Source organism: Sinocyclocheilus rhinocerous, unplaced genomic scaffold, assembly GCF_001515625.1.
Source record: "Sinocyclocheilus rhinocerous isolate Xijiao unplaced genomic scaffold, SAMN03320098_v1.1 scaffold82, whole genome shotgun sequence".
Lineage (NCBI taxonomy): Eukaryota > Metazoa > Chordata > Actinopteri > Cypriniformes > Cyprinidae > Sinocyclocheilus > Sinocyclocheilus rhinocerous.
This window is the reverse complement of record NW_015644168.1, coordinates 421,192-434,984: the sequence shown is the minus strand read 5'-3', so window position 1 is coordinate 434,984 and position 13,793 is coordinate 421,192. Positions and strand designations below refer to the sequence as shown.

Sequence of the window (13,793 nt, the reverse complement as noted above, 5' to 3'; positions counted from 1 at the left end):
ACAGCATTTATTTGAAACAGAAATCTTTTGTAACATTATAAATGTCTTAACTGACACTTCTGATTAATTAAATGCGTCCTTGCTGAATAAAAGTATTGATTCGTTTTTTTTTATCATCATTTCGCCACCAACTTGACATCCCCTGTAAACATTGCCGAAATGAAAAGGTATGTTAGACTGGCCTACATTAGTTTGTGATTATTAAGCAGATTTTTCCTACATTATACCTTATGCTACTCGTATTCTACTATAACACTATCTAAGATGTGCCACAAAAAGTATTTACTAGTAGACTTTTGTTATGCTATACCCCACTACTGCACTAACAGCTGGGCTACTGAAAAATTAAATTAGTAGCATTGCTACTTTTAGTACTTTTAGAGGATGTATTACCACTCTTTCCATTCTTTACAAGCAAACATATGTGAAAGGAATACAAAAGTTGAGGTGCTGTCGAGACCAGCATTGTCACCATCATACAGTTTGTTGCATTTGCTGGTAGTCCTCAGGAGAGAAAATGAGAATTTGCTGAACATTTACTCACCCTCAGGCCATCCAAGATGTAGATGAGTTTGTTTCTTCACCTGAGAAATGTAGCATTACATCTTTTGCTCACCAATGGATCCTCTGCAGTGAATGGGTGCCGTCATAATGAGTCCAAACTAGGGTTGCAAAGGGGTAGAAAATTTCCGGTAAATTTACGGAAACTTTCCAAAAATCCCTCGAACATTCCAAAAAATCCTGGAAAGTTTCCAAAATGTCTGGAATATTTCCCAAATTTACTGGAAATTTTCCACCTTTTTGCAACCCTAGTCCAAACAGCTGATAAAAACATTACAATTAAAACACAAGAAATTCACACCACTCCAGTCCATCAATTAATGTCTAGTGAAGTGAAATGATGTGTTTGTAAGAAACAAATCCATCATTAAGGCATTTTAACTTTAAACTGTAGTTTCTGGCCAAAATACGAGTCCATAATAGCGCTTCATCCAGTGAAAAAGTCCATCTCCTGTTGTCTCTCTCATCAAAACCCACCAACATATTTGTTTGGAGCTGTTTTGAACTGTTGTGTGCATATTTCTCTTCTTATTCATACGAGATGACTTTTTCTCCAGAGAAAGTAATATTATTTAGAGGACTCGTATTTTAGTTGGGAGCAAAACTTTGAGGTTCAAAACGTTTTTCACTTTCTCTTTTACTGGAGTGGTGTGGATCACTTGTGGATTATTGTGATGTTTTGATCAGCTGTTTGGACTCTCATTCTGACGGCACCCATTCACTGCAGAGGATCCATTGGCGAGCAAGTGATGTAAAGCCACATTTCTCCAGAGTTGTTCTGATGAGTTGGATTTGCCTTGGATGGCCTGAGAGTACATACATTTTCATTTTTTGAATGAACTATTCCTTAAACTGTAATCTCTTTATGAAAGATCCTAAATAACATCATAAATCCATTTTCACTGCACCTGGATCTAAAAACATCCGTTCAGCTGAGTACAAATGTGATTGTCTGTCAGAATTTTGAGAATCCAATAACTTGTTTTTGTCAGCTCCTTTGAGTTTTATCTAGTCAACACCTGCAGATCTGATTGGTGGCTAACGAGCCTCTGAACGTCTGGGATTGACTGGTTGTGTTGCCATGACTAGACTTCTGCTCAAACCCTTTTTTCAGGAGCCTGGTGGATGTCTGCCCAGCGGAGCCTTCGCCACACGAGTCTGAGGTCTCAGATCAGGCACCACAAAGTCCTCCACCACCGCCTGTGACCAGTCAGCCTCAACGGACATCTTTACCTCCTGATGCTGACCAGGTAACATTGCTTAAAGGGCAATAATGTTCTTTTTAGCAACATCATATGACCCCTTTAAAACAATTTCAGAAGTTTCGGAAGGTATTGTAACTTTTAGAAAGGAATTTATATTTATTTTCACCAAGGCAACATCTAATTGATCAAAAACAGACATTATTATTACCGTATTTTCTCAAATATAAGACGCATGTTTTATGATCGAAAACGTGCTGCGATTTATATTCTATAGTGACTATCACTAAACATGCATGAAACGCACACATTTGGATTTGTTGAATGAGATAAACATGAGAATATTTATAGTGCTTATAATGTTTGTAAACGTTTTATGTTATTTACATGTATTTTACATAATTTCTGAATATAATGATCAAATATGACTTGCAGTATATATCTTTTTTTTTTCTCTCAACATTGCAATTTTGACCCTGAGCAACTTATAGTCAGATGCAACTTATTTTTCAGAAGTGTACTATTTGAAATTAATTTTTTATGATGTAATGTTTATTTGTGGTAGCAAAGCAGTTACATTTACGCATTTTATACATTTATGCTTTTATCGAAAGAAACTTACATTGCATTAATAAATTCAAGGTACAGTACTGTATACATTTTAGCAATTCATTCGTTCCCTGGAAATCAAATCTATTGCGTTTGCATTGCTTACAGGAATGCAATTATGAATTATATTATTGAAATGAGTTCATTTGGTGCTTTAGAAACTATTAAATTAATGGGATGAATGAGAGAAAATTTTGAATATAATTAATGCATAAAGAATCCATAAAGCCTTCTTAATTGTCATTGCAGCAAGCAGATGATTCTTTTAAGAGATATTTTGAATAACACAGCATTTAATTGAAATAGAAATAATCATTCGTACATGTATTATTTTATTTGTTTATTTATTTTTGTTCAGTTAATCTTAAAATAAATCTTTCTTTCAAAGTCAATATCTTTCACACTGTAAAAGATTATGTACTGTAAATAAAACAAAGATTACAATAAAATACTATATCAGTCTTTATACTTTAAAATGTCATTTTTCGTTCAACGAGTTACATGCTGTTTCTTTATAATTATTTGTGAAATTTAATAGCAATTTCTGAGTGAAAATTTTTCAGAGCCTTTTTAGTGCACAAAAATTTATATATTGGGATTGTTCTGAACTGCAGTTTATACAAGCTTAGAAATGTTGTAAATGTTGGGTAATTGGTCATATTTGACTCATATTTGCTGTCTTTCATGTTTCTTTTATTCATCTTCTGTTGTTACAGGAAGAGGAACCTCCTGAAGAAGGATGTGGAGGTCGGTGTGAACATACACAAACGCACGCACACGCACACACACACACACACACACACACACACATACATACAGTACATAAATACAATGACTATACAAGTATGTGCGGTATAAACCAAATGAACATAACTGTAACTGTTGATATGCAGTTTGTGCATAATCAGTGCAATATAATGTGAGCGTAACTGAAGTGGTCTGCCTATCTGCAGTGCCTGCTAGCTGTACTGGCGTAAAGAATTGGATTCTTCGCATCCCCCATGCTTCCACATGTCTGAGCAGCTTACATCTGCTGAAAAACAATAATGTTCCTCTGCCCAAGATGCCCTCCGATCTCATGCTGCTATACCAGGAGATGTCCCAGCTCCCAAAACAAGCCAACCAGTGCTTCCAGAATGTTCTCCACCGCCTCAACATCCTCAAGCCCATGTAGAACCCCTCAGCAGCAGCATGTAGTCTTGGAGTTAGAATTTGTAGCTAGTGGATTTTATTCTTAAAACATCCCATGCTGAAGTGCCCTAAAATCCAGATCATCCCATGCTTGACAACTATAGACATGACTTTGAAGTGCCCTGCAGTTACAGAAAGACGCCAAACCTGCAGCAATCTCTCAGGTGAACTGCCCGTGCTAGATAGTGCTGTGCTGTGCTGTCTGTTGTGTGCCAGTGATATGTTGCTAATGCAAGTACCAGTGTTACTATAGTTCACACTTAAGGTTATGGCTTTTTCCAAACTCTACCACATAGTGTGCGCTATTGACATGAATGTTGCCTCAGATCTTGCATCCTGTTGAGGAGAAATGTGCTGGACAATAAAAAGAGTGAAAACCCCCTTATATTGACAGTGTTGTGAATATCACAGAGATCTGGGGGTCTTTTGACATATTTAGGCACCTAAATGTAATAGAGAGCAGGGATCGACAGTGCAAGCATTTCATTTGTGACTAAAAAGGTGTGTGCAAAATGTAAAATGCATTTAGGAGAGTGTGTGCAAATTAGAAAAATACCCGTGGGTCATTTAAAAGTTACAAAAAAAAAAAAGAAATCTAAGTCCCTCCTATTTTAAAATTGGTAGGCAGCAATATTAAATGATAGACGTTTCAAAATAAGAGTCCTGGTGTATTTCATGCTTGTTTATAATTAAAAGTCCTGCATTATGCATATAATTTTTTTTTCTTGGTCATTAATGGTAATTTGGTTACACAATACACTGTGTCTGGCATTTAACGGACTGCCCTGTCACATGAAGGAAAGACCAAGAACATTATTTAACACATTAAATATATATAACAACTTCTATCAATTTTCATTGTGCCTCTAACGTTTTTTAATGTGCTCCTAAATTTTTCAACTTAGTTGCCCATGTGCTCCTTTGGGGACAAAAAGGTCGGCTTCAGCAATGAGATTTGCAAATTCAGATGTAAAAATTTTGTTCATTCTGTATTCGATTTACTATTTAAAGAATGCGAATGTAGCCTTTCGTGTTATAAGATTTATTATCCACAGCATGATTCAGTGCCATGGTTATTTTTTTATCATTTTGTGTGTTTCTTTCTGAAGTATTTGATTGTAGTTGGTATATAATAAAAAGCCGTTTGAGAATCTCTAAAATTAAGATATCAGTGCTAAAATGTCATTGTGTGTGCTCTCACAAAGCACCCATGTGAAGCCAGCACTGAAGGTAGAGGAAGTGGATGATGGAGAGATGAGCGTTCCCGAAATCATTGTGCCCTCAGAGTTAGACTCAATGACCCTCACTGTTCCTGTAACAAATCTGACGTCCCGCAGGTCAGTGTTTATCAATCTGATCTAATAATATGATTTACTGGCTAAATATTATGCATACACATAATGCCATTTCTCTGAAAGTCCTGTTTTTTCTTTCCACGCTCAGCAAAGCTGTGGATTCAGAGTAAGTTGTTCTTTATGTAGTTTTGTAAAACTAGAGCTGCTATAGTATAGACTGTAATGTGTTGTGTTGTTGTTCAGAAGAATGCAGGAGGAGATGGCTCCTGGTGAGGAAGATGAAGACATGAACAAGTCTGATCTACTTACTGTGGACGAGTGAGTCTTTAAAAATTCATATACAGTAGCTAGACTCAACTGAGATGTCGTACTTCAATCTGACCTGACTTCCTCTGATGTGTTGTCATTTCCTGTAGAGGCCTTGAGCGTCCAGCGCCTGCAGCCAGCCAGACAAGTATTGTTGTGAATGAGCGTCTGCAGGAACTGGTCAAGCTATTTAAAGAGCGAACAAACCGTGCAAGAGAGAGACTGGTGGATCCAGATGATTCCGATGATGAAAGCCCTTCAGCATGTGAGTAGACTTTTATTTGTGGTTTATTTTACTGTATTAGTTCAGCGATGTCAGGTCAAGGATAGGCTGATTCTTCACCTTTGATATTTGAACCCTAGCTCCGGCCAAAAAGCCTGGTGAAGCTCCACCACCTCCTCCAGAGGAAACCAAAGACGCTGAGGAGGAGGTTAAAATCTACGAGTTTATGGGATACAAGTTCCCAGTTCCTCAGTTCAAAATGCCCCAGATTCCTGCTTGGCTGAAAGTCATACTGGACTACTGTGAGGCCACTATTTGCTTTATTTTGTTGATGTCTATTTTTTATGTTTTGTCTGTCTCAGTGTGACAAAAAAAAAGATTTGAGAGACCACTACAGGCAAACAGAGTGATTCAAGGTAAAATTATTCTCTACTAAATCTATGCATTGACACTGAACAAAAACTTCAATCAGTTAAGTGAAACTTCCATCGGTGTTGGATGTTTCAGATGGATGTGATCAGTCTCTTTCCACTGGATTTGCTGTATGTCTTCACAGGCGTCAAATCGCTCTCGGTTCCCTCGCCTTCTAAAGGTAAAAAAACACACAGACCCTGTTCTCGTCCCACTTTCATAAACACATGCTTAAAACTCACACTTATTCTGTGCCTCTTTTGCAGTACAATGCATTCTTTGAGTTTAATGCATCGTCTGAGCAAAGCCTACATTTACAGGTAAGACTAGATTCCACCACTAGAGGTCAGTATAACACAAAGCGGATACCTCTTAAAGGGACAGTTCACCCAAAAATTCTGGGTGAATCTCTTTTATTGTAAAATAAATGGCAAGGTCACATTTTACCCCCAAATCAAGAAAGAACTATGAAATTGTATTTTGCATAAAGAAAATAAGACTTATTTAGGAATACAAAGCATCATTATTTTCATCATAATTCCCCCAAATTTAAAAAAAATAAGACCATTACTATATTATGAAAAAATTATACATTTTTGAAGTATGAATACTTGAAAAGTGTGTCTTTTCTGGTAGTACAGTAATGAGATTTGGGGAAATTGTGTAAAAATTATGAAAATGTATGTTTTATTCTACTTATTTAGCAGATTATTTTTTACAATTATGGTGTTATCTAATCAGAGTTATTGTAGTTAAAACTAAAAACCATTAAAAACTAAACTATAATAATATTACAATAATAACTAAAACTAATAATAACTAAAACTAAAACCATTAAAAACTTTTGTTCTACTTTAACTTATTTTATTTCAACATTGTAACATTTCCGACATTTAGTTTAACTTGATGTACTAAAATAACCAAAACTAACTCTGAAATACAAGTAAAAATAAACTCATTTTTAAAATTTTTATAAAAATGTCAATAATAGACAAAAATACTAAAAAAAAATCTATTAAAAATACTATTAAAATTCAAATAAAAACAAAAAATAATAATAATAATTCAAAATATTAACAAAAAGTATAAAATGATACTAATATCAAACTGTATCTAATGAGAAGCACTCATCACTAATGAGATAAAAATCACTTACCACTAAGATTTGGTTAATTAGACTTGTAGAATGTGATAAAATATAAAAAATAAAATGAAAATATAAAAAATATTTAAATATATATATGTTTTAATGCAAATTATAATTTCTTATTTTTGTCTAGTTTTTGAACTGAAATATACTTTGGCCATTGATCTATTCTGCCACTTTAAAATAATCAAATCATAAAACTCCATGCATTGTAAAGTCTTGTTTTCCTCTGCGCTGTGTGTGTGTGTGTGTGTGTGTGTGTGTACTCATAGATGAGAGATGTATTTGGAGCTGCTACTGCAGGTGAGGCCTATTACAGACACTGTGTGGACAGCACTGTCAAATACATGAGCTCCTACAGGATCCCCCGCGAGATCCAGAACCGCATCGAGATCTGGTACAACTACACCTGGAAGTCGCAAGGCATGCTGGGTAAGCAGAATTACACTGCACTAGATGTTTGCATATGATATGTGCGTTTTGGCTGTGTTTCATGATCCGTTTGTCTTCAGATGAACAGGAGTTACTCATACAGCTGCCAGATAAGATGCGTCTGGACATCGCTGCAGATGTCAACTACAGCATTGTCAGCAAAGTGGCGCTCTTTCAGGTGAGTATCTATTATTTCACTTTTTTCTTTCTTTCATGAACACACACACACACAGAATGACAAAGTCTGAATGACAAAGTCAAAATACTGCTGGAAAAGCAGTCCATTCCAGTTTAAGGCTGGTTTGTTTCTGGTCTAAAGTGGTCTTCCCTTACCAAAAAGTAGTATACTTAAGTATCAAGTATATGTCTGAGAAGTACATAAAGCCCATTTCTGAGAAGTACATAAAAAGTAGACTAAAAGTATACTTTCCTATTTTTAGTTTAAAAGATGTATACTAATAGCACACTTGAATAAACTTATTTTTCGTAAGGGTTGCTCCTGACCAAGATGATCTATTAGGTTGAACAAAGTTCCATTAACTTGTTGCTCAGCTGATTAAACACGTTAGGACCAGCTAATGACCATATTTGACCAGCTTGAACCAGAAACAAATGTACCAGACATAAATTCAACTTGAAATCAAACTGACCCTATTTCTATGGGAGCAAACCACAATAGACATTTCATCACAATACGATCTGACGTTGATTCTCTTAGCCAGTGATACAATATTTGTCGATACCTCAAAATATGCTGTGATTCGTCTGCGCCGATAGCCTTGTGAACCTTTCCCGAAACCGTCTAATAACTTGCTTGCTTGCCTCTGAAACAACTTTCCTGACACGGCAAAGCGCTATTATTTTTTTAATGCCTCCTGTCTAAATATCTGTCACATGGAGAGAGATCACTTTTCACCATCCAATTACTTCCCAATGGATCAACTCGTTGAGTTTCTCTTTGAATATCCTGTTTCATCTGTTTAAAATGTCACATGATGATACTGTAATTTGGTTATGAAAGCCATTGAGAAGTCTTTGTCTCTTGTTCGTTCCAGGGCTGTGACAGACAGATGATATTTGACATGCTCAAGAGGCTGAAATCTGTGGTGTACCTTCCTGGAGACTTTGTTTGTTAAAAAAAAAGTGAGCAATATGTCATTTACTATTTTTGGGATTTACTGTACATGCTTTGCTACTGCATTGCAACAATATAATAAAACCTCCAGTAGATAATCTCAGTATATGTCCAGTTTGAAGGTTGTCTCAGTAAAGGTCACACCATGAAAGAGCCTTTTATCTGTTAGCGTTTTGAACTGACTCTTGTCCCGCTCGGCTCTGCCGGTCAGGGTTGTACATCATCAAAGCTGGAGAGGTGCAGGTGGTTGGAGGGCCTGATGGGACGACGGTGTTTGTGACTCTGAGAGCTGCCTCTGTGTTTGGGGAAATCAGGTGAGTGATAATTATTGAATAATTATCATGTACTGATCAGGTCAGCTTAAAATGTATTATGACAGCTGAATAAAATTGCATGTGATCTAATAGGAAATGTACTACTTATACTATTATTTTTGTATTATGCAACAGCATTACCTACTACATTTGCCAAAATATACTATATCCCACAATGCAATGTACTCAACTTGACCTAAAAAATCATTTTGGTACACATGCACTCATCCTCATGTTGTTCCTGCATAAACCTGTGAAAGGTGCTTTCCTTTTCGGGACATGAGAGATATTTTGAAGAATATTGGTAACCAACCAAACAATTTTGGTGACCATTGAGATATTTCATACCTTCTTTTATGTTCCAATGAAGAAAGAAATAATGACATAATTTTTAGGTAACAGTGATGAATGAAGCATTATCAAATGCAGTTTTCTTGTAAAAAAAAAACTTAGTTTTCGAATTTTGAATAGAATGCAAAGATAAGATTTGTTATGTGATATATTTTTGGAATATCACTTAAACTCTGATTGGAAACGCTAAGATGGACATACAGTAAAATCATAAAATACATGTTAAGAATGTATGTGCACAGTTTAGGTGGATACATATTTTTTTTATCCGATGAGAAGGCATGCAAAAAAACAATGGAAATACATTTACCAAATAAATTCCTCAATGTGCAACAAAAAACTCATGAGATTTTTTTTCCTCAACCAATCATGTGATTGGATAACTGAACTAACCAGCACACCATCTCAAATATTATTTTAATCATTTTGAAATGCCTGAGCCAAAGTCTGTCATCAAAATGATTTGGTGTAATCACCTCTCATATGATCAGGCATCCGAACGCAAGATAACATGACAGCATTCGTTACTGCATTTCATTTGGCAGAATTCATTTATTAGGTAGGAAATTACAGCCACAGGCTTTCCCAGTTGCAGCAACTTTCATTTTTATTATTGAAACTTCCACCAGTTTCCCAGGAATTGATGATTTTGTTGTTTTGAACACATGGGATGGAAACGGTGCTTCATTTGCATATGTTTTATGCGATATCTGCAACACTGGATGGAAAAATAGCTAGTGTGAGAAAGAGAAATCATGCTTTATGTGTGAAAAGCCAAACTCTGACTGTTTTTTGTGTGTGTTCACTCCATCAGTTTGCTGGCGGGTGGTAGCGGGAACCGACGGACGGCTAACGTAAAGGCCCACGGTTTTGCTAACCTCTTCATCATGGATAAGAAGGACCTGGCAGAGATCTTAGTGCACTACCCCGAGTCCCAGAAGCTGCTGCGCAAGAAGGCCAAGTGAGAGGGATCGGAGCTCGAACCTCAACCAAGAGCCCCAGCAATCCTTACACACACACACACACACACACACACACACACACACACTTCATCCAGCGCAGTGGTTTGAGCCATTTACAGCTCTGTATCACACTCACAGATCTCTATACTGTAGATTAGCCATGTTTGCCTTTCTCTCTACGTCCTTCTTTCCCCTTACTTTCTCTTTAATGCAAGGAGGAACCTGGGAGATTAGTGTTTGATTTTGTTAGTAATTGAGATACTGAAGAAGGTAAACGTAGTCAGACATGAGTCGCATGATGCATTCACCCGTGAGACCAATTTACTGTGTGTGTGTGTGTGTGTGTGTGTGTGGTGAATGATGTTATCTAAATGCTTGAGATCCTGTCATCTGATGTCATCTCAAACCCTACTGAGGTCCGCTTCCTGTTAGAGTCTCAGCGATGCACATGCTTGTTTACAACTCAACTTTCTGTCATCCTAATGAGTTTGTCTTCTTCCATAGGAAAATGTTGACCAAAGATAAGAAGCCTGCAGATGAGAAGGGCCAGGCTAAAGAGACGGGTGAGGTTATCCCGCAGCGGCTGGAGACGCCCAAATTATACAAGGCTGCACTGGAGGTTGGCACAGGAGAGACTTTTGCCAAGCTGAAGGTGGCATATAAGGGAGCAACTCTAGAGGTAATTTATATCCCCTGTTACTGTATGATGCTTTAGGCCAAAAACATATTTTGAAGACAGACAAAAACTCTGGCTAAAAAAACAGATTACTGAAAATCTTGTACTCCACTGTAAGAACTGGTGCCTTAAGATGCATTGTAATAAATAAACGATATCAAATGTCATTGGTCCTAATGTGTCTTGAGACCAAACAGCATTTACAGCGAACTTGAAGTGATGCATCTAACCATATTTGACATTTATGCATTTGGCATTTGATTGATTTTCAGTTAATAATTTAAATGTCAACTTAAGACTTGAATATATGATCGGCGTGTGTTGTTATTTAGGTTTGTCAACTGTTTAACTAACCTTTGCTGATTTAACCGTGGTTAGCAACATTTTCTTCAAACATTTGCTTCACCTTGACTGTAATTGGCTTGAAAAGAGAAAACTGACCATAGAAGGTGACTAAATTAGTTCAGTAGTCAGAATATCATGAATATGATAAACATCATATCCTCATCTTGCTTGCTATTATATGTGAATTAAAAATGGGGACAAGACATTTTTGCAAGATTTTGTTTTTTAATTGTTTTGGGTTTCATATACTATTGTTATAATTAATAATTATTATGATGTTTGCAGGTCAAACTGACCCTGAATGGTTTTAATACAGTTCACCAAAAATCACAGTATGAAAAATAGCAAATAGGAACCATTGCAAATAGCAAACAGATCAAAACAGTATCATTTTACAACAAAGTTGTGGCTTTACAAATAGACAAAATAAATTAATGAGAAAATAAATAATAAAAAAATATGCTAAAATATTTTTAACAATTACTTTAAACCTTTTTTAAATTGTATTTAATTTTTCCACTTTCACAAACTGTGAATATACTGTATACCGTCATTTTAAACTTTTCAATGTTATTTTATGTTTGTGCTTTTGGAAATGGATCTTTGCTTATCCCTAATTAGACATTTTAGGCTCATTTTGAGCACAAATTATGTGCTTTCTCCAAATGTGCTGTAGTTGTTGCGTGTGCTGTTTAGTTTAGATGTGTGTGGGAATTACTGTGTTGTGACACCAGAACCTTCAGGAACTTTTAAAACTGTGTGCAAAACAATCCCACGCCCTGTTCAGGCCCTGTTATATAGCACATACAAACAGTATTACTTTCATTTAACATGAATAGTTAGTATGTGACTACCTTGAAACCGATAAAGGAGTCGCTTTTGATAATTGATGATAACAGCACTCTGTTCTTGTGCAGGTAAAGTTCTTCATGTCTAAAATAGTGCAGTTTGTTGACATTTGTCCAGTCAGGCCCCTTACTACTTTTATCTGTTCTCTCTCTCTCTCACTCAGCCGTCCACTCCTGTCTCCGTTATATAGCACATACAAACAGTATTACTTTCATTTAACATGAATAGTTAGTATGTGACTACCTTGAAACCGATAAAGGAGTCGCTTTTGATAATTGATGATAACAGCACTCTGTTCTTGTGCAGGTAAAGTTCTTCATGTCTAAAATAGTGCAGTTTGTTGACATTTGTCCAGTCAGGCCCCTTATTACTTTTATCTGTTCTCTCTCTCTCACTCAGCCGTCCACTCCTGTCTCCGGCAGGACCTCCACAGCTCCAGTGCCCCCTCCCTCCCCCATGCACCGCCATTCACCCATTCCCTGGCCTCGCGTCCCAGATGAAGATGACATGGTATCAGAGACCACCGACAGCACCATGATCATCCGCATGACTCCCCGCGTTGAGGGAGAGGAGATCCTCTCTGTGGAAGTCAGTCCCGGAGAGGGAGTGGAGGAAGAAGAGCCGAGCAAATCTGAAGACTAGTGAGCGAAAGGATGAGGGCAAGGACAAAAACCAGAGTAGGGATAGGGTAGATAGCCTGAAGAAAAGCCCAATGCATACAACCCTCATCATCTTTCTGTTTTAGCATGTTGGTGAAAGTCCTAAACATGCTTTTCAACCAATTTTTGGAGAATCTCTAGGCACCTTTTCAGAAAAGACCTATACTGTAAGTTCCTGCAAGAACGCTAGGCTTCCAGTGGTTTTTCTAGTAAGCTCAAGTTTTTGAGGCATTTGAAACAAGATGATACACAATATCTAAAGGACTTTCATTTGCCTAGATGTTCTCTCAAGAGGTGAAAAGTATTACATTTTTAGAGGGGCACTGCTGTCTAAGGGTGTGTTTGCACTTATAGTTCGGTTCTCTTGGTTCTTTTGGTCTGGTTCAAAAAGTAAATGATACATTTAGCCCTGGTTTAGATGTCATTTAGATGTCTTTGGTCCGTATTGCTTTCATATTTTTAAGTCAAACTGCACCAAAGTTTGTTTGGAAGAAGAACAAGACCTGCCTTTTCATGGGGTCTCAGTCTGCTTGTTTGGTGTGCACCAAGGTTCGAGTGTCAGCATTCAGACTTATTCAAATGAACTACACTAACAGAGTAATTGCACCAAATTTTCTTTTAGCCAAACCAAATCTGCCAAGTGTAAACATGCCCTAAATATTATTTGAAAGTGAAGTGAGCTTCTGACAGGTATTCCAGAAAGAAGAGTTAACCCACTGTCATATAAACCCCAAATCTTTCTTCTGGTTATCGGTTCCAAAAACCGGGAGTAAGTTCAGTCAACTCGGAGTATGTTCACGATGAACACACAAAGACATTCTCAACAGGAATCCGCATGAAAACAGACGCTAAGAAGAAGTACACCATACGTTTTTGTTTAATGGCTATTATTATTGTTATATATTGCCTAACCTATATGAGGTTTTGCAATCATCTCATGTTTTACATTTTTTTATCACTGCGAACAAGAATTATGTTGTTTGTTTGATACTAAATTTGTAAATTAAGAAAAACTGACTCAACTAAAAATAGTCAGTGCTTGCAAAAATAATATGGCTGTATGAGTTTATTTTGCTTCCACATTTGTTGTAAGGTGAGATCACATTTATTTTTTATTATAGAAAT

The 13,793-nt window shown here is 36.6% G+C and overlaps 2 pseudogenes; both read left to right on the top strand.

Annotated features, from left to right (window-relative positions):
* LOC107758041 (cyclic nucleotide-gated cation channel beta-1-like) overlaps positions 1 to 5,754 on the top strand; it is a 27,689-nt pseudogene extending 21,935 nt beyond the window's left edge.
* Positions 5,755 to 5,764: 10 nt separating this feature from the next.
* On the top strand, positions 5,765 to 13,793 carry LOC107758066 (cyclic nucleotide-gated cation channel beta-1-like; annotated as a pseudogene).